Source organism: Dromiciops gliroides, chromosome 5 (assembly GCF_019393635.1).
Source record: "Dromiciops gliroides isolate mDroGli1 chromosome 5, mDroGli1.pri, whole genome shotgun sequence".
NCBI lineage: Eukaryota > Metazoa > Chordata > Mammalia > Microbiotheria > Microbiotheriidae > Dromiciops > Dromiciops gliroides.
The window spans coordinates 40,900,768-40,920,938 of NC_057865.1; the positions used below are offsets into that span (position 1 = coordinate 40,900,768).

Consider the following 20,171-nt stretch of genomic DNA (forward strand, 5'->3'; position numbering starts at 1 on the left):
TTTTAGGCTTTATTAAGCATTATAAGCATTAGCTTGTCCTTACATCAGTTTCTTTACTTACTTTACCTCCTCACCAATAGTAAAAAATAAATTCCAGTTCTCATTGGGATTCATTTCAGTTCAACTACCATTTATTAAATTCCTACTATGTACCAGGCATTGTAGTAGTCAGTGTAGATTCAAAGATAAAACCAAAATACTCCTTGCTTTTAAGGGACTTACATTTTATTTTAGCGAAACAACATGTACATAGATAATAAAGTTTTAAAAATACAAAATAAATAGAAAGGTATGTAAAAGTAGAACAGGGCAGAAAAAGAACCTTAACAATTATAAGAATCATGAAAGGTCTCATAAAAGGTAGCACTTGAGCCGTGAGTCTTGTGCTTAGTATTTCTTTTGTGCAGGGGAAATAAATAGCTGTCCTATATCTAATCTTCATTGTACACTGTGTACTTTTCTACTCTTCCTTTCTTTAGACGTGATCCAAGATAGGAGTTAGACCTAAAGTTTACATAATTTTGGGGGGTCTCTGAGATTGGGATGTAAAGAACAAAAGACCGTGAGAAAAAAAGCTTCTGACCCTTGTTGTAGGTGGTCAGGTATTGAACTTGATTCACATATATTACTCCACAGCCGCGATCAGCACCTTAGTGTCGGAAGAGAAGACAGTGCCCTGACCTTCTATGCCCAGCAGCAGTTATTATTGTTTCATATGGAATACATTTAGATCAAGGATGGGAACAGACATATAATTAATAGTCATTTTATGATGGACTATTTAAATGGAAATGAAATTTTCTTCAGAGCCAGCAAGATCTTGGTTCACATTCCCCCTCTGACAGATACTGGATATGTGATGCTGGACAAATTGCTTAGCCTTTTAATGTTGGAAACAATGGTCCAAGACTATAAATTACAGAGAAGTTGCCAAGTTGCATTAGTACAGGGAATTTTCTCATTCAGTAGTTCCTTTTACCAATGAAAACAGGTCTAGACCCTCTGATCTAAGAGTTAAAGAAAGTAGCAAAACAGCCTCAATGATACTGAATTAATTAATTTTGATTAATCTGAGAAGATGGCCCAGAAGTACCCTTTCAGCTCTAAATCTATGATTCTACCTCTAACTTTTACCTTTGAGGTGGGATGTGGTAATATCACTGTTGGAACCAGTTGAGGTATCTCATTTCTGAGTGATTTCCATTTTAAGTATATTTTGGGGGGAAAGAGGAAAAAGATACAACACTTTCTATAAGACAACAAACAGAATGAAAAACACAGTACACTTTAATAATGAAATGATTTTATATTTGTCCTGTGTCCTTTTAGGATCTCTTTTCTATCTGTGTTCACATTAGGTCTTGATGTTTTTTAAAAATATAATCACATTTCTTTTGTATTTTTTCCTTTCCATCACTTTCTATGGAGTCTTTCTATATTTCTTTGTATTCTTCACAGACATACATACATATACATAGATATATCTATATCACAGTAATACCCCATTACATTGATCCAGCACAATTTCTCAGTTGTTGAAGATTGGCTCTGGTCCAGGGGACCTTACTAATATAGGCCAGGTAGCTCTATTCCAACTTCTTATGACAACTTTTTATACCAACTTCTTATACCTTTGTTTTGAAGATTTTTTTACTGTTCATGTGCCTTATCTTGTCATTTTCATGCTTAGACACCTTAGGTATAAGAATAGTTGCTTCCCTTACTGTGACTGGTTAAGTCCTGACATATTTAGCTGTGCTATAATGCTTGTTTGGGCTAATCCTTGATATTGTGAATAGACTGATGTGTTTGTGCTGAGTCATACTGTTTAGTTTATAAAAAGCTCATCCTCAGTCCCTTTGCTACTGAGTTCTCTCACCAAGGCAGGGCTGGGAGTACTGAGCAATGTCTGGGTATCTCTTGCTTGGTGGAAGCCTTGACAACATTTTTGCCACTGGGCATCACAGAGTTTGGGAATCAAGAATGACTATACCATGGGGCAGCTAGGTGGTGCAGTGGATAGAGCACCGGCCCTGGATTCAGGAGGACCCGAGTTCAAATACGGACTCAGACACTTAACAATTACTAGCTGTGTGACCCTGGGCAAATCACTTAACCCCAATTGCCTCACCAAAAAAAAAAAAAAAAAGAATAACTATACCAGTGAAATGGCACACTGTTACAGTGTGTGTTCTTGACCCAATAGAGCTGATTTTATCCCTCAGCATGTTCCTTGGCTCAATCTGACAGCTGAAATTCTGCCTGTTTGACTCATCCAATTGATGACAGTGGATACAGGCAGACTACTATAGACATAGGTTGTATAAAATTTTTCACTATTACAAATAAAACAACTTTTGACCAGATATGATCATTAATCCTCTTAAAAGAATAGCTTAGCTAAATTTGCAGAGGAACATTATCAAAGGGTTGGCTGCCAGGTGATATTTTTTCCCCAGACAGAGAATCCCTTAAGGTTAATCCAAAAAAGACATAGAAGTCTGTTAGTCTGCATAGGTGGAGTGAGTACCCACCATTCCTGTCATGGATCTTTGCAGTATTACAATTATAATTCTAGTCCTGGGATCACTGGGTTAAAGGGTATGATCAATCTTGTAATCTTATTATGCATTGATAACTTGCTCTCCAAAAAGATTATGCTAATCTATGTTTCCCCACCATTGTAATAGAGTGCCTGTTTCTCCATAGCCCTACCAAAAATGCTTCCTTTTTAAACCTACCTAATGGGAGTAAGGTGATACCTCACATGGGGATTTAATATGCCTTCTTCTGGTTAAAAGTGTTCGAACCATTTTCAATTAATCATTAGTAATGTGCCTTCCTACATTACCAAACTTACCATTCATATCTTTTGATTATGTCATCCACTGAGGAATGAATATTCAATTCAGTCCAACAGATGTATATTAGCTGAGTCTTATGTTCAATGCAATGTGCAGGATTGCTGGGGATACAGAGACATAAGTAAACATTCCGTACCCTCAAGGTACTTGAGTTCTCCTGGGGGATATGACATGTAGTACCAAGAAGTAGATACAAAGTAATTTAAGAAGGATTAGAAAAAAAATCATGGTAGAGCAGAAAATATTCTAGATTTATAATCAGAGTCCCTGGTTTGAATACTGACTCTTCCTTAGACAATTCACTTCATCTGTCTGAGCCTCAACTGCTTCATCTGTAAAATGAGAGAGTTGGTCTTGATGACCTCTAAAGTCCCTTTCACTTTTTAGTCCATGACCCTATGAACCAATAGCTGTGGGAGGAGTGGGGATGGAGGAAAGAGGGGTGAGTCAGCAGAACCTTTGCAATGGAAGTGCAACCAAGCTGAATCTCCAAGGAATGATGAGGACTGGAGTTGAGGAGAGAGAGTATTGGAGGCATGGGAGACAGTTGGTACAGAGACCCCCAGAGCAGCTGGGAGATAGGATGCTTAATTCAGAGATTGGTTAACAGGACAATTTGACTGCAAACTGAGTGCTTGAAGGGGAATAATAAGAAATGAGGCTGGAGAGGTAAATTGGAGACAGATTATAAAGAGCTTTAAATGTCAGGCAGGAGGATTTGCATTTCATTCCAAAAGCAGTAGGGAAGCACCAAGGATTTTCAAGATGGAGACTGACATGATGAAACCTGTGTTTTAGGAACATTATCTTGACATTTGTGTGAAGTATGAAATGAAGAAGGAGAAACTGGAATCAGGGACATAATAATCCAGTCCAAATGGGAGGTAATGAGGGCCTGAACCAGGTGGTGTGAGAGAAGGGAATGGATATGAGACATGCTGTGGAAGTAGAATCAAGAAGGCTTGGCAAGTGATTAGATACAGAGAAAGAGAGAAAAGAAAAAGTGAAGGATGACTCAGCGGTTGCACACTTCTGTCTCTGGAAGGATGGTGATGGCCTCAATAGAAAAGCATTTAAAAGGAAAGAAAAGGTTTAAGAAAATAAAGAGAAAGAAAAAAAAAGAAAGAAAAAATGTAAAGGACTGTTGTAAGGGTGGGGTGCAAGTCATGGACAATAATGACTTTTGTGAATGTGTATCAATTCCTTATAGACGCTGTGTATTAGACATTTTCATATATCTACTACAAATAATTCCTCCCCCCTCCCTCTGTTTCTCTTTGCTTTATCAGCTGATGCTTTCACACGTTAATAAGCATGAGAAAGGTAGTATTGGGAGATATTGGACTTTGGGGACTTGGCATAGTTCAGAAGCTGAGAGCAGTCATAGGAAATCTATTGGCAACACAGCTTCTAATGCCACAGAAACCCCAGAAATAGTAGCATGATTGGGCAAAGATCTGTAAAAAGGGGAAACTAGACAATTTTCTTATCATTGGCAAGGGGAGGTCTTATTTACTGTATGTGGACATAATGATCCTCTTCGGGCAAAATATTATTTCTAGGATATGAGGCATAAAAGCCCACTAGGATATAGAAAGGACATGTTCAAGGATCCCTGGGTTCTAAGGGATTTGTTTGTGAACAAGAGGAGATGGTAGGTGGTTGGGAACACACCCTGAAAACAACTTAGCAACTTGCCCTCTGCTTGGACTCAGAAAACCTAGGTATGACTCTTAAAAAATTAGTAGTTTTTTATTTTATTTAAATTTTTTCCAATTGCATGTAAAGATAGTTTTCAAAATTCATTTTTGTAAGATCTTGAGTTCCAAGTTCTTCTCCCTCCCACCCTTCTCTCCCTTTTCCCTAAGACAGCAAGCAATCTGATATAGGTTATACAGTACAATCATGTTGTTTTTTCCCCAGATTGCATAGGGTATATTTATTTATTTTTTCTTTATTTAGTATTTTATTTTTCCCCAATTATATGTAAAAACAATTTTAACATCTACTTTAAAAATTTTGAGTTCTAAATTCTCTCCCTTCCTCCCCCCTGAGAAGGCAAGCAATTCAATATAGATTATACATATGTAGTCATGTAAAAATTTCCATATTCGTCATGTTCTAAAAGAAAACACAAAAAACCCCCAAGAAAAATAAAGTAAAAATATGCTTCATTCTGTATTCAGACACCATCAGTTCTTTCTCTAGGGATGGATAGCATTCTTCATGTTAAGTCTTTCAGAGTTGTCTTGGAATATTGTATTCCAGAGAATAGCTAAATCATTGACAGCTGGTTTACAATATTGCTGTTACTTTGTATATAGTACATTTCACTTTGAATCAGTTTTCTGAGAGCATCCTGCTTGTCATTTTTTATACCACAATAGTATTCCATCATAATCACATACTACAATTTGTTCAGCCATTCCCCAATTGATGGACATTCCCTCAATTTTCAAAGAGTATGCATAGTTTTTTTTTTTTTTTAATGTATGAGGTATTTTATTTTTTCCGTTACATGTAAAGATAGTTCTCAACTTTTGTTTATACATGCTTTACAATTTCAGATTTTTCTCCCTCCCTCCCCTTCCTCCCCCCTCCCCTAGACAGCAGGTAATCTGATATAGGTTATAACTATATATCTCTATACATATACATATAGATATATATACACACACATATATATATATATACACATAATAACATTAATCCTATTTCTGCATTAATCTTGTTACAAGAGAAAGAATCAGAGCAGTGATGCAAAACCTCAAAATAGAAAAAAAAAACAACAGCACCCAAAACAAAAGAAATAATATGGTTCAATCAGCATCTATACTCCACAGTTCTTTCTTTCTTTTTTTTTTCTTGGATTTGGAGATCCTCTTCTATCATGAGTTCCCTGGAACTCTTCTGTACCATTGCATTGGTGAGAAGAATATAGTCCATCACAGTAGGTCAACACTCAATGTTGATGATACTGTGTACAATGTTCTTCTGGTTCTGCTCATCTCACTCATCATCAGCTCACGTAAGACCCTCCAGGTTTCTCTGAACTCTTCCTGCTCATCATTTCTTACAGCACAATAGTATTCCATTGTATTCATATACCACAACTTGTCCAGCCATTCCCCAATTGATGGGCACCCCCTCAACTTCCAATTCCTTGCTACCACATAAAGAGCAGCTATAAATATTTTTGTACATGTGGGTCCCTTTCCCCCTTCCATGATTTCTTTGGGCAAAAGACCTAAAAGTGGGATTGCTGGGTCAAAGGGTATGCACAGCTTTATCGCCCTTTGGGCATAATTCCAAATTGCTCTCCAGAATGGTTGGATCAGCTCACAGCTCCACCAACAATGCATTAGTGTTCCAATTTTCCCACAGCCTCTCCAACATTTATTATCTTCCTTTTTTGTCATTTTAGCCAATCTGATAGGTGTCAGGTGGTACCTCAGAGTTGTTTTAATTTGCATCTCTCTAATCATTAGAGATTTAGAGCATTTTTTCATATGGGAATAGATAGCTTTGGTTTCTTCATCAGAAAACTGCCTGTTCATATCCTTTGACCATTTCTCAATTGGGCAATGACTTGGATTCTTATAAATTTGATTTAATTCCCTATATATTTTAGAGATGAGGCCTTTATCAGAAGCACTGGCCTCAAAAATTGTTTCCCAGCTTTCTGCCTCCCTTCCAATTTTGGATGCATTGCTTCTGTTTGTACAAAATTTTTTTAATTTAATATAATCAAAACCATCCATTTTGCATTTCATAATATACTCTATCTCTTGTTTGGTCAAAAACTGTTTTCCTTTCCAAAGATCTGATAGGTACACTATTCCTTTCTCTCCTAATTTACCTATGGTATCACCTCTTATGTCTAAATCATGTATCCATTTTGACCTTATTTTAGTATAAGGTGTAAGATGTTGGTCTAAGCCCAATTTCTGCCATACTATCTTCCAGTTTTCCCAGCAGTTTTTGTCAAATACTGAGTTCCTATCCCAGAAGCTGGAGTCTTTGGGTTTATCAAACACTACATTACTAATGTCATTTACTACTGCATTTCCTGAGCCTAGCCTATTCCATTGATCTACCACTCTATTTTTTAGCCAGTACCAGATAGTTTTGATGACTGCCACTTTATAGTAAAGCTCCAGGTTTGGTACCGCTAACCCACCTTCCTGTGAATTTTTTTTCATTATTTCCCTGGATATTCTTGATTTTTTGTTTTTCCAAATGAATTTTGTTATCATTTTTTCTAGCTGTATAAAATAATTTTTAGGTAGTCTGATTGGTATGGCACTGAATAAGTAAATTAATTTAGGCAGTATTGTCATTTTTACTATATTAGCTCTGCCTATCCATGAGCAATTGATATCTTTCCAATTATTTAGATCTGATTTGATTTGTGTGAAGAGTGTTTGGTAGTTGTGTTCATAGAGTTCCTGGGTTTGTCTTGGCAAGTAGACTCCCAAGTATTTTATATTATCTACCATTACTTTAAATGGAATTTCTCTTTCTATCTCTTGCTGCTGGACTTTGTTGGTCATGTATAGAAATGCTGATGATTTATGTGGATTTATTTTATATCCTGCTACTTTGCTAAAGTTGTTAATTGTTTCAAGTAATTTTTGACTTGATTCTCGAGGATTCCTTAAGTATACCATCATATCATCTGCAAAGAGTGATAGTTTTGTTTCCTCCTTGCCTATTCTAATTCCTTTAATTCCTTTCTCTTCTCTGATTGCTAAAGCTAACATTTCTAGGACAATATTAAATAATAGGGGTGATAATGGACATCCCTGTTTCACCCCTGATCTTATTGGGAAGGCCTCTAATTTATCTCCATTGCATATAATACTTGCTGATGGAGTATGCATAGTTTTATGGCTCTTTGGGAATAGTTCCAAATTGCTCTAAAGAATGATTGAATCAGTCTACAACTCCACCAACAGTGCATTAATGTCTCATTCTTTCCATATCCCCTCCCTTCCTATTTTCCTGCAGGGTAAAACAGATTCCTGTACCCAATTGAATGTGTGTGTTATTCCCTCTTTGAGCCAATTCTGATAAGAATAAGGTTCACTCACTTCCCCTCAACTTCCTCATCTTCCCCTCAACTGTATAAGCTTTTTCTTGCTTCTGTTTTTTGTGAGGTAATTTACCCTATTCCACCTCTCCCTTTCCCTTTCTTCCAGTGCATTCCTCTCTCACCCCTTATTTTAATTTTTTTTAAATATCATCCCTTCATATTTAACTCACACCTATGCCTTCTGTCTTTATATACTCCTTCTAACTGCCCTAATAATGAGTAAGTTCTTATGAGTTACATGTACTGCTTTCCCATGTAGGAATGTAAACAGTTTAACCTTTTAAAATCCCTTTTTATGCTTCTCTTGAGTCTTGTGTTTAAAAGTCAAAATTTTTTTCAGCTCTGGTTTTTTCATTAAGAATACATGAAAGTCCTCTTTTTTATTGAATTCCCCTTTTTAACCTGAAGGATTATAATCAGTTTTGCTGGGTGATTCTCGATTGTAATCCCAGTTCCTTTGTCCTCCAGAATATCATATTCAGAGCCCTCTGATCTTTTAATGTAGAAGCTGCTAAATCTTGTGTGGTCCTGACTGTGGCTCCACAGTACTTGAATTGTTTCCTTCTAGTTGCTTGCACTATTTACTTCTTGACCGGAAAGCTCTGGAATTTGACTATAATATTGCTGGGAGTTTTCAATTTGGAATCTCTTTCAGGAAGTGATAGGTGAATTCTTTCAATTTCTATTTTGCCCTCTGGTTCTAGGATATCAGGATAGTTTTCCTTGATAATTTCTTGAAAAATGATATGTAGGCATTTTTAAAAATCACGGCTTTCAGGTTACCCAATAATTTTAAAATTATCTCTCCTGGATCTATTTTCGAGGTCAGTTGCTTTTTCAATGAGATATTTCATATTGTTTTCTTTTTTATTCTTTTTGTTTTGTTTTATTGTTTCTTGTTTTCTCCTAAAGCCATTAGCTTCCATTTGCTGGATTCTAATTTTTAAGGAATTATCTTCTTCAGAGAGCTTTTGTATCTCCTTTCCCATTTGGCCAATTTGGCTTTTCAAGGTATTCTTCTCCTCATTGGCTTTTTGTACCTCTTTTACCATTTTGTCTAGTCTGTTTTTAAAGGTGTTATTTTCTTCAGTATTTTTTGTGTCTCCTCTACCAAGCTGTTGATTTTTTTTCATGATTTTTTTGCATCACTCTAATTTCTCTTTCCAATTTTTCCTCCACCTCTCTTATTTTATTTTCAGTGTCCTTTTTGAGCCCTTCCGCAGCCTGAGAACAATTCATATTTTTCTTGGAGGCTTTGGATGTAGGAGTTTTGACTTTATTATCTTCTTTTGAGGGTATGTTTTGATCTTCTTTGTCACCATAGTAACTTTCTGTGGTCAGAATTTTTTTCTGTGTTTGCTCATTTTCCTAGCCTATTTCTTGACTTTTATTTCTTTGTTAAAGTACACCTCTGCTTCCAGGGTGGAGGCAAGCTTCAGGTGTTTTGTGCAGCTGTTTTCACAAATATTTTTAGGGACCTGTAAGTTTTCAATTCTTCCTAGGTGGTATGATCTAAGGAGAGGTGTGTTTACTGCCCTTTTGGTTTATGCTCTGGTCTGTGAGCAAACAAAAGCACTTTTTTCTACCCCCAAACTGTGAGGAGAGTCCAGATCCATTGAAACTGCAAGCTCTGATGTGCTAATGCTTCTAGGACTGCCACTGAGGACTGCAACCTAGATCCAGGTAAGGGCAAAGCAACAGAGTCTTGCCTCAGTGCCAGTCAAGAGACCCTTGTAATCTCCTGAACAATTGTTTAACCTGTGGGCTGAAAGTTCCAAAAGCAGTTGCTGCTGATGCTCCTGATTTAGTGGTTCCCAAGGCCTATTCCTGGTTTACTGGGGGAGGGTCTGTGCTGGCACAGTCTACACTGAACTCTGCTCTACTCTTACTGTGGCACAATAGACCTTTCCTGCTGACCTTCTAAGTTGTCTGGAAAATTATTTCCCCCTGCCCTAGGCAGGGTTTTGTGGGTTCTGCTGTTCCAGAAATTGTCTTATGGCATTATTTAGAGATATTTGGAGAGGTTTGGGGGAGAGCTCAGGTGAGTCACCACCTTTCCTCTGCCGTCTTGGCCCCACCCACCCTAGTTATGACTATTGATTGTGACATTTAACCACCCAGAGCTTCCATTTCCTTATATATAAAATGGGAAGAAGAGCATATCTCCCAAGGTTGTGAGGAAAGCACTTTTTCATGTTAAAGTCTGTTATATATGTGAGTTATTAGTATTATTTCCCCTTGGAGACCAGGTTCTGCCTTGTTCAAAGTCAGGGAAAGGCTTTTGTCAACTCGAGAAATGAAAAAAAAATCACAAAAGAATGACAGCAAAAAAAGGAGAATTGCGTTTTCTTTTTTTTTTATTTCAAAACCGAAATTTCAAGTGTGGAAAGTGGGGAGGGGTGGGAAAGGAGGGTGAAGTGAGAAGACTAGAACAAGACTAGACAAGAACCTTGTGCTTTTTGTCCAAGTCATCAACTAACTGCTTCACCAAGTTCTTTCTTTTTTATCAATTTGTAAGAAAATATAGAAAATGATTGAATTCCAAGAAGTGTATTTTAAAAGCATCCTCCTCAGGAAGCACTCATTCTATTTCTTGCTTATTTTAGAAATAAGACATAATTAGCTGTAAATGGAACAGTTTCATTTAATGTAAATTTTCCCTCTGTGTGGGAAATTTAGTTAATATATAATTAATTGTTTCCTGAAATAGTATTGGTCTTCTCATCTTATTAAAACAAAGCATGTCTCAATTTGTATAGCCTGCTTAATAATAGAATTATTGGTACTTTAACATAAAAACCTCATCTGTCGCTTTTTTGACCAGTTGAACAGACCAATGCCTTGTAGCTCACACATAATGCCTCATCTCCAGTCCATGATTTCATTGAGATGGCTACTTCTCTCCAGGGACCTGTAATTACAATGGAGTATTTAATGCCCAAAGAGGGAGCCCTATTTACCTATGTAAATCAGCAAGTAATCTGCTATTTACAGTTTTAGAAAGTTTCCTAAGAGGCACTGAGAGGTTATAATTTGCTTAGTATCACTCAGCCTTGAGAGAGTGTCAGTGGTAGGATTTGAACTCAGGTCTCTTTGACACCATAGCTGATTTTCTATCTACTACATCAAGCAGCCTTCTATTAGTTTTATCATCATAAAATTCTCCCGACAGAAGAACTAGGACCATTGGACATGTATTAGGAGAAGTAAATCTCACCTCATTCCAAGGAAAAACTTCCAAACAAATTGAGCTTTTAAAAAAATGGAATGCATTACCTTGTGAAATGGTGAGTTCCTCATTACTGCATTCTGTTTCCAGTTTGGACTTGATGAACCTTTTAGCTCTCTTCCAGTTCCATAACTTCCAATAAGGTGTTTTAAAATAATCTCCAAGTTTCTCATGGACAATTTTAAAATTTCTTTAAAAATTCAATTTTTCAATTTGCTTCCATCTAATGCCTGAATTTGGCCCCATTTCCTATTTCTGAAATGGAATGTTCACTTAATATATATCTTATGTATTCTGTCCTGCCTCCATCTTTCCCCTGACTAAGCTGCTGAATTAGATTGTGAACGGTCCTCTCATTGTCTCACCCAGGGCTGATTCCTAAAGGCCAAGTCCACTAAATTTCTTCTCATGGAATCATATAATTTTAGGAGTGGAAAGAATCTTTGAGATCATCTAGTCCTTTCATCACTCTGGGAAATTTCCTGATATGGAAAATTTCCCCACTGATATAGATTGGCAAAGCTCAGCTCAAGTGCCATCTCCATCTGGAGACTTTCCCTGCTCCTTCCAGCTGCTAGTGTCTCTAGCTCCAAAGTTATATTGTATTTCTTTTGTACCCCCCTCTATATTTGGTGATTCCCCTGGCTAGACTGTAAGCTCCTTGAGGGTAGAGACTGCATTCCTCTTGCCTTTGTCTTCCCAGGACCTATCACTATGCTTGGCATATAATAAGCACTTCATAAATGTCTGTTAATCAACTGAACAACCTGTTGTCTTAGTGCATTGTCTAGGGACACTCAGAGGTTCAGCGACTTCCCATAGTTGTGTAAGACTTGGGGCTTCCTGACTTCAAACCTGACCTTGATGCCATTATATGTTAATAGCATCATGGATTTATAGATGGAAGGGACCTTTGAGGTCATTTAGTCCAACCCCCTTATTTAACAGTTGAGGAAACTGAGGCCCAGAGAGTTTTATTGACTTTCCCAAAGTCACATAATTAGTAAATGACATAGCCAGGAGTTGACTCCATTTGCTGACTCCAATTCCAGCATTCTTTTTCCATTGCACCATGCTGCTTTCATGTGTCCTATTACCTCTTCATAAACATTAAAGTATTGTATAAATTTGTTCTTATTATTACCTAGGAACCCCACTTATGTCTATCATCAACATTTACCAACATATGTTTGGATAATTAAGATCCTATATTATTATTCCTTCTCTTAATTTTACAATCTCCACAATCTCATTTGACTTTTCCATTCCTTTCTCATTGATCTATTCAAGTGGTCTAAATAACCCTTATTATTGCCCTCTTGCTATGTGAGCCTAGAATGGCCAACTTACAGAGATTTCACAGCACATTTTCCTACAAAATGTTTACTCTAATACTTCTATGAAGTCAAAGAAATGAATATTTGGGGTGGCAGGTGGGGTGGGGGAAGATGGATCACTCTTTGAGCCAGAGTCCAATATACTTAGTTAACAGTCTATATCTTCCATTGGTATCCATCAATGTCAATGGAAATCCACAGCACATTAGGTGGATTTCTTAAGAAAAATTTGTGGTAGTTCATGGATAAGAGTTGGACAAGATAGGTATGTCTGTGCTTCCATCTGCATTACTTGTGAGGGAACCCACATTGATGAAATCACAGATCCATTGGAGTAGCTGGTATCCTTGGCAACACCTCTTAGGTAATTCTTTACTGATAAAGCTTTAGTTACTCCCATCCACCTGTCCTTAGCCTTCCTGTTTTTCTTGCTGCTTGTGAAATATCCATTCAAAAATCATGTTATTATCCAAGAAATCCCTTAGGACTAAGGCTGAATCTGTACACAGTGATTCAGAGGGGGGAAATGAAAAACATCAGTAATTAAAACATAGACACAGATACATAAAGTGTTACTCTGCCTCTGTTTACACAACAGATGGGCAATGGAATCTCGGGTAATCTGTGAGCCTTCATGAATGAAATCAATTAAGTTTAGGGAAGCTATTTCTTGCTAGGGAATATAAAAACAGTAGCAATTGTACAGATGTATGGAGTGAATCTAATTAGGCTGGCACAACAGGGTAGTTTCTGGACAAATGGGACTTGGCTAATGGAGTCTGCATTTACATCTCTCTAGCTTTTGTTTGTTGATACATCACTAGTCTTTGGGAGATTTCTGGAAAGTTCTTTACCATAACTCATACACTTATTTATATTATAATGCTAACACATCACATCATATAACAAACACATCACATCAAATCACATCGTGATTTGAAACCTAATCACCCAAATGTTTATTAGCATCAGCGATGTTTCTACCCTGTTGTAAAGATAATTGATGTTGGCATCACTATTCTATATACAATTCATATCCCTAAGTTACTCTAACCCAGGTTTTATTCATTTATTTTCTGGCTTTCCTTTGTAATGATATTACCACTTAAAGAGAAAATAAAGCTATTTTCCTTTTTAAAAATTATGTAGCTTATGCTAGTTAAATGCCTGGGAAATTTGTCTTTCTTCTGTTCTGGATGATGATACACAAATTTACAAGGTGAGAAAAATTTCTCCCCCCATTGGAATGTTGTGAAATATATTTTTAAAAGGAAGTGTCAAAGCAGGAAGAAAGTTGGTTTGCAGGCTCACACGTTGGGTTCCCATATTTTCTGGTGTCATAAATGATGTCACACTTTTTAGCAAGATGCCAGAGAATGCAGAGGCAATTACATCAATCCACTACAATATGGGTCAAATCTTATTACAGCTATATGCCAATGAAAATCTCTGTGTAACAAAAAGATTTCCAAGTCCTAGCCAATAACCCACTTATTTCACGATACACTTGGTACAAGTAAAATTCTAGTACAATTAAAGAATTGACTCCCTTAGAATTTACTGTAATGGAAACTGATTGCATGATTCAGTTAAATCCTTTTGTATAATACTATTAGGGGTGGGGTACCAAATTATATCCTAACTGTCAAACAAGAGGATTTGATTGTAGGTAATGCTAAGTTTCAGGGCACACAATTTGATACAAGTATGATAAAAAAACCATAGTAACAGCTCGTGTGTGGCACAGTGGAAAGAACACTGAATTTAAAGGCCTGAGTCTGAATCTTGGCTCTGACTTTTACCATCTGTGTAAGTGAACAAGTGGCTTTATTTCTCTAGATTTCAGGTTTCTCATCTGAAAACTGATGAGGTTGGACTAGATGACCACTAAGACCCCTTCTAGCTTTAGTGCTAGCATCCTTTAGCCTCACCTCTGGGTCACTAGTGGGTGTCTGACTCCTCATTAGTCTCATGGTTATCATGATAGCTAGTAGACATCAATTAGTGGGGTTTTTCCCTTCCCTTGCCTTCCCTTGCATTCCCTTGCCTTGCCTTGCTTTGCCTTTGCCTTCCTTTGCCTTCCTTTGCCTTCCCTTGCCTTCCCTTGCCTTCCCTTGCCTTCCTTTCCCTTCCCTTCCCTTTCTTCTTTCCTCCTGTCTTTCTTTCCCTCCCTCTCTCTCTCCTTCCCCCCTTCTGTTCTTTTCACAAAGGGTATGTACTAAGGTTATATAGTAAGAAAGTTAGTACAAAACAGATTGCCAAAAGTCTGTGGGATCCACCCAAGTATACACAGGGAAAATTGGTTCTAAATGTAGAGCATGTATGGATGTAAAGGCAAACTCAAAAATTTTGGTTAATGGAAGCCCTTCCTTAAGGTATTATTATATTCATTTTCCCATTGAGGATACTAACCCTCAGTGGCCTATAGTTATATAGCTATTAAGTCTCAAGCAGCACTTAGACCCAGGTCACTCAACTCCAGGTTTAGTTTGCTTGTAAAAAATCTGCACTCATCCTCTGCTCTTACTCTCTTTGGGATATAACTATGCTTTTTTATTCCTCTTGGATATTCGTATACATCCTGCCCAAGCAGGACTTTGCCTACATGATGGAAGGAACCACAGTCCTCATTAAAGACTTGCTTTTTCGCAGACAAAAAAACTTAAGGGGCCCTTTCTGAGTTGCTTTCCTCAGTGGGTTAGAATTTAAATTTGGGACATAACCCTGAAAGTTTCCAATGGGTTAATAACAACAGTTCACATTTACAATTTGTAAAATGAGTTGGATTGGAGTCTCAAAAGACTCAAAGACCCCTTCCAGCTCTGGATCGGTGATCTATGCAGAATTTTAAGGTGTAAAGAGTCATTACATGCCCCAGAAAAAAATCTGGGAGATGGTCAACTTAAGTATTGTCATCCCCATTTGGCAGATGAAGAAACTAAGGCTCTAGGAGCTTAAGTGAATTAGTTGTCTAGGGTGGTACAGTTAGGGAAATATCAGGGTTGTACCTCTTTGTGCTTTAGGCAAATCTCTAAGACCACAAGTGGCAGAAGGTGTTGTCCTGCACGGATATAGGGAATTGCTTCTGTTTCCTTACCTGAGAGTAATGAAATATTAGAAATGAAACCACACACTCAACACCTATTACTATGGAATTCTTACCAGAGAGTTGCTTCTTTTACAGATTTTTTTAAAAATCAGGAATATCTCTTCCTGAATTTCATTTTTCTTTTAGGGCTGGAATTTAAACTTAGGACAAGCCCCTGAAGGTTTGCAGTTTACTAATAACAATAGCTTCTGAGAGAGGAGCCTTTATTAGTGGTAATTAGTGATTTACACTGTCATCCAGAAGGGCCCTGGCTCTGGTTTGATTGGATGGCACACCTGAATATTGCAAATAATTTTCTTTTGCTTTGTAAAAGAGCAGACATGTTGCCACAGGCCTCCTGATCAAGTCCATTGATCTGACAGCTAAATAATGAACAAAGAAAACCTTCCTTACAGCATGAAGCCTATCATAATAGAAGCTTAGACATTCCCCTACTCCCACAGTAGTCAGAAAACATTGCTGGGCCAGGTTTAGGCTCTCCAACAAAACCGTTGACTTCATTTGCTGAATGATGGCCGCTAGCATTCTTGACAATATCAATCTCCTTGCCAGCTAAGCAGGAATAATTGCCAAGACTGTATGAGGAGGAGGTTTTAAAAAGTGAGCCTGGAGTGGCTGAAGAAGACCAAGGTTTCTCTAAGTGGTCTTTTGGTCACCTAGATGAAGAATATGAAATGATTGCTTTAAGCACAGTGTGTTGGAACATTGGATCACTTGGGTTTGCAGGGTCTGAGGGACTGGAGATATGTGGAATTTAGCACTTTACCTCTAGAAATGCATGAGTGATATATGATGTGGCAAGGCCTAAAGTACCCCGAAGAAAAAGGTTAGGGTAATTTAACTCTGCAGAAACTATTCAAGTTGGAGTACAATATAAGAAAGCTTGCTGATTACCACTGAACTCGAAGTGACTTCTTGAGGCTGGACTGGATCAACTGAAATTAAACAAGTACTGGCTAATTTTAAATCCACCAGGCAAGGAGATTATTTTGCATCTTATTTGCATATTTTAAAATGTGTGAATTGGCTACGGGACTATAGGACACTCCCTCTTCCTCCCATTTTGTGGCTGTCTTTGTGTTCTTTTCTTGCTATGGTGGACAGACTTTTAGGCTGCACACTTGTGTGCAAATTCTGGTTCTACTACTCACGAGCTCTGTAACCTTGAGCAGATCACTTCACCTCTTTGCTGGTTGGAAAAGAGCTGAAGTTGCGCTAAATGACCTTTGAGGTTCTTTCTAGTTCTAAATTTATGATCCAGTCATTCTGTGTTTGACAGTGTTGGGGATATTTGTCTTACACTCCAAACTTAGGGAGGTTGAGGAGTCAAGCGGGGAATAAGTCCATTGATTAGCACAAGTCATGAGCAGATGGAGACTTAATGATTTTTTGATGGCATCGTCAGCTTCATCATGGTTCAGAGAGAGCATCCAGGCTGCTACTGCTTCCAGTTTCCATTTCCCAGCACCAAAATGCTGGCCTGAGTTGTTGATTCTTAGCATGAAGAGATGGTGTGTGGTGCATTAGATAGTGCTTCACTTTTTGGAGTCAAGAAGACGTAGGTTCAAATCCTACTTTTTACACTTACTAGGTCTGTGACTTTGCATGTATTATTAAACTCATCAAAGCCTCAGTTTCATCTTCTGTAAATGGGGGATTGGCCTTGATGGCCTCTCACTTCCCCACCCCACTCTAGCTGAGTCACCCAGGGATAACTTGTTGAAAGGTCCCATTTGATGTCTATACATTCCTTGAGGGCAGGGAATGTTTTGTGTTTGTATCTCTGACACCTAGTCAGAGGAGATACTTAATCAATGTTTGTTGACTCATACTCTTCCCCCTTCACCAGGCTTCCCTAGGATCCAAAGATGTGCATTAGCTATTTCAATTGGCTATCCATCAGCAAGGAGAAAGGGAATCTTTCCAAAGGATAACTTTGGATGACTTCCAAAATTTTAAAAAGAGCAGAAATGAAGATGGTGTGAACCAACATTTTTTTTGACAGGTTCTCTGCTGGCCCTTCCTTGGAAAACTTCCCAACAGTTGGGAGGCATCCTGGTACAGGCATGTAGAGAGTCTAGTCATTGGTGGTGGATTCAAATCCCACCTTTGCTGCTACTTGTAACAGTGGCCAATTCACTTCGTTTTCCTGGAGCTCCGTTTCTTCATTTATAAAATGAGGGGATCGGACTAGATGGGTATGGGAGAACCTTCTGGTTCTAAATCATCTATATGAGATGAACTAGGATTTTTTTAAAGCTCTTTGGAAAGTTCTGAAATACTTCCCAGCGCCCACCCTCACTGTGTAGGCACTCGGAGAGGGTAGCAATCCAGGAGCTGGCAGAATTCTAGATTTACAGTCCTGGCTTCCTTCAAGTTCCAGCTAAAAATCTCATCTATGATGGGAAACCCTTTTCCCAATCCCTCGGAATTCTAGTGCCTTCTCACCCTTGAGCAATTCCAATTCATTCTCTATAGAGCTTGTTTTGCAAATAGTTGTTTGCCTTTTATCTCCCCCTTCAGACTGTGAACTCCGGGAGAGCAGTGCTTGTCTTTTGCCTCTCTTGGTATTCCTAGTGATTAGCACACAGTAGGCGACTAAAATGTTAATTGACTGACTGGTAATGACACCGGGGTCTTTCTAAGGCAGTGCCCCCATTTTACAGATCCATAGCTCTTTGCCAAAGTCCTAGATCTCGAGCTGGTAGGGTGGCATCTAATAGGACAGACCCCCTCTCCCCGCTTTTTGCGGATGCAGAGACTTGCCCTGGGGCATATAGGTACTGTCCAAGGGGCGTTTTGAAGGTAGGGCGCTTTCACAGCCTTTAAGACCACCGCCCTGCAGCGGGGGCCCAGGGGGTGGCTGATGCCAGGCGTCCCCTGGGTGGGGAAGGGAGGACTTCTCCTTTCGGTGCGAGGAAGGCTAGTCCAGCAGAGCCTTGCAAGCGCCGTCTTTAATCTCGGTTAATAAACCGGGCTGCCCGCTGCACCAGCTTGGCCTCATTGACATGCAGGGGCCGTAGGAGCTCGGGACGGCTCCGCGCCGCGCCGCGCCGCGCTCCGCACCGGGCTCCCTTTGTCCGCGGCTGTAGCCCGGAGCCCGAGCAGGCGGCCTCCAGCCTCCGCTTGGACAACCGAGTGTCCAGGCTAGGGGCATGGCGCGGCTCCCCATTGTGTGTGCCCCCAGCGAGCTGGAAGCAGGAGAGAACGTCCCCAGGGACGCCCGCGAACCCTTCCGGAGGCGAGAGGCGGCTCTTCTAGGAGCCCACGGGAGGAGCTGGGGGTGGGAGTGGAGAGTGAGGCGGGGGGGAGGGGGACGGGGAGGAGGCGGGCCCGACGATTGGCCGGCGCCTGCACGTGACCGCGGCTCGCGAGGCCACACGTGCTATCGGCCTCGGGGGCTGCAGACGGGCTCCGAGGGCCCGGTAGCTAGTGTGTTTGCGCGCGCGCGTCTGGGAATGTGGGGCTGTGTGTGAGGGAGCGCGAGCGCCCACGTCTGTCTGCGCGCTGCGCGCTGAGCGCCGGTACCTGCTAGTGCCTGCTTTCTCCGTCGTCGCCGCCGTCTGCTGGAGCGTTTGCTCTTCTCCCGAGGTAAGCGAGAACCACGGCTCTTTATTCTCATAAATTAGCCGCCGGGAATGAATGAATGAATGGGGGGGAGAGCGCGGGGGGGAGGGGGCGAGCATTGTTCGCCTCTCGCTGGAAAGACAGCGATTTTTGCTTTGGATGCAATGCAAAAATGCAATCAGGCCGGACTGTGGAATTCATTGCACTGACTCCCCGTCTTATTTGCAACCTCCTTCTCCCTCTCAACCCCCCAGTCGAATGTGGCTTCAGGTGCAAAGCCAACTCCACCGCCCAGCTCGGCTTCCAACAGAACCGGCTGCCTTTGTTGATCACCGGGGGTGGGGGCTTTAACATTCCCAACAAGCTTGCCGTGGACTTAAATATAACAGCCCTGCCAGGTTTGCATCTTTCCTGGGTGGCTTAATTGATGAAGATGGACCGGGGATTGTGCCCAGGAAAAAAAAAAAGCATTCCCCTGCCTGTGGCGGCAGATCGAAGGCGATTCCTAATGCGGGGGGCACGACTGGGCATGGAGGGATGGAATGTCACTTTTCCTTGGTTCGCTGCAAAGTGCCTGGGGGCTGCGGGTGCTCCGAGGAGAAATACAGGCTTGGGGAGGCGCGGCGGCATGGACCGTGGCAAATGGAGAGAATTCGAGCAATGCTGAATCTGGAGTGTAACTGTGCAGAGAGGAAAGAAAAAAAAGATGACAGTTTGCTTCCCGTAGGTCTTAAAGCCCGGCACCTATGGACCGAGCTTGCTGGAGTGTCCTCAGACAGTCAGCAAGCATTCCTAAAGCGCTTACTCTGTGCCGCACTGTGCTCAAATGCTGGGAATACAAAGAAAAAGCAAAAACACAGTCCCTGCCTTCAAGGAACTCACATTCTAATGGTCGAGACAACAGGCAAAGAATTAGGGACATGTAAGCGAGTAGACGGTGCACCAGACAGCTGCTTCTCATACTTTTACC

General features: G+C 40.0%; 1 protein-coding gene across 1 annotated transcript in view; it reads left to right on the forward strand.

Moving 5' to 3' along the window:
• Positions 1 to 19,057: 19,057 nt before the first annotated feature.
• TMEM108 (transmembrane protein 108) overlaps positions 19,058 to 20,171 on the forward strand; it is a 379,104-nt gene continuing 377,990 nt past the window's right edge. Inside the window, exon 1 of the mRNA XM_043965158.1 lies at positions 19,058 to 19,225. The gene's annotated coding sequence lies outside the window, so the exon portion shown is untranslated. The remainder of the gene's footprint in view (positions 19,226 to 20,171) is intronic.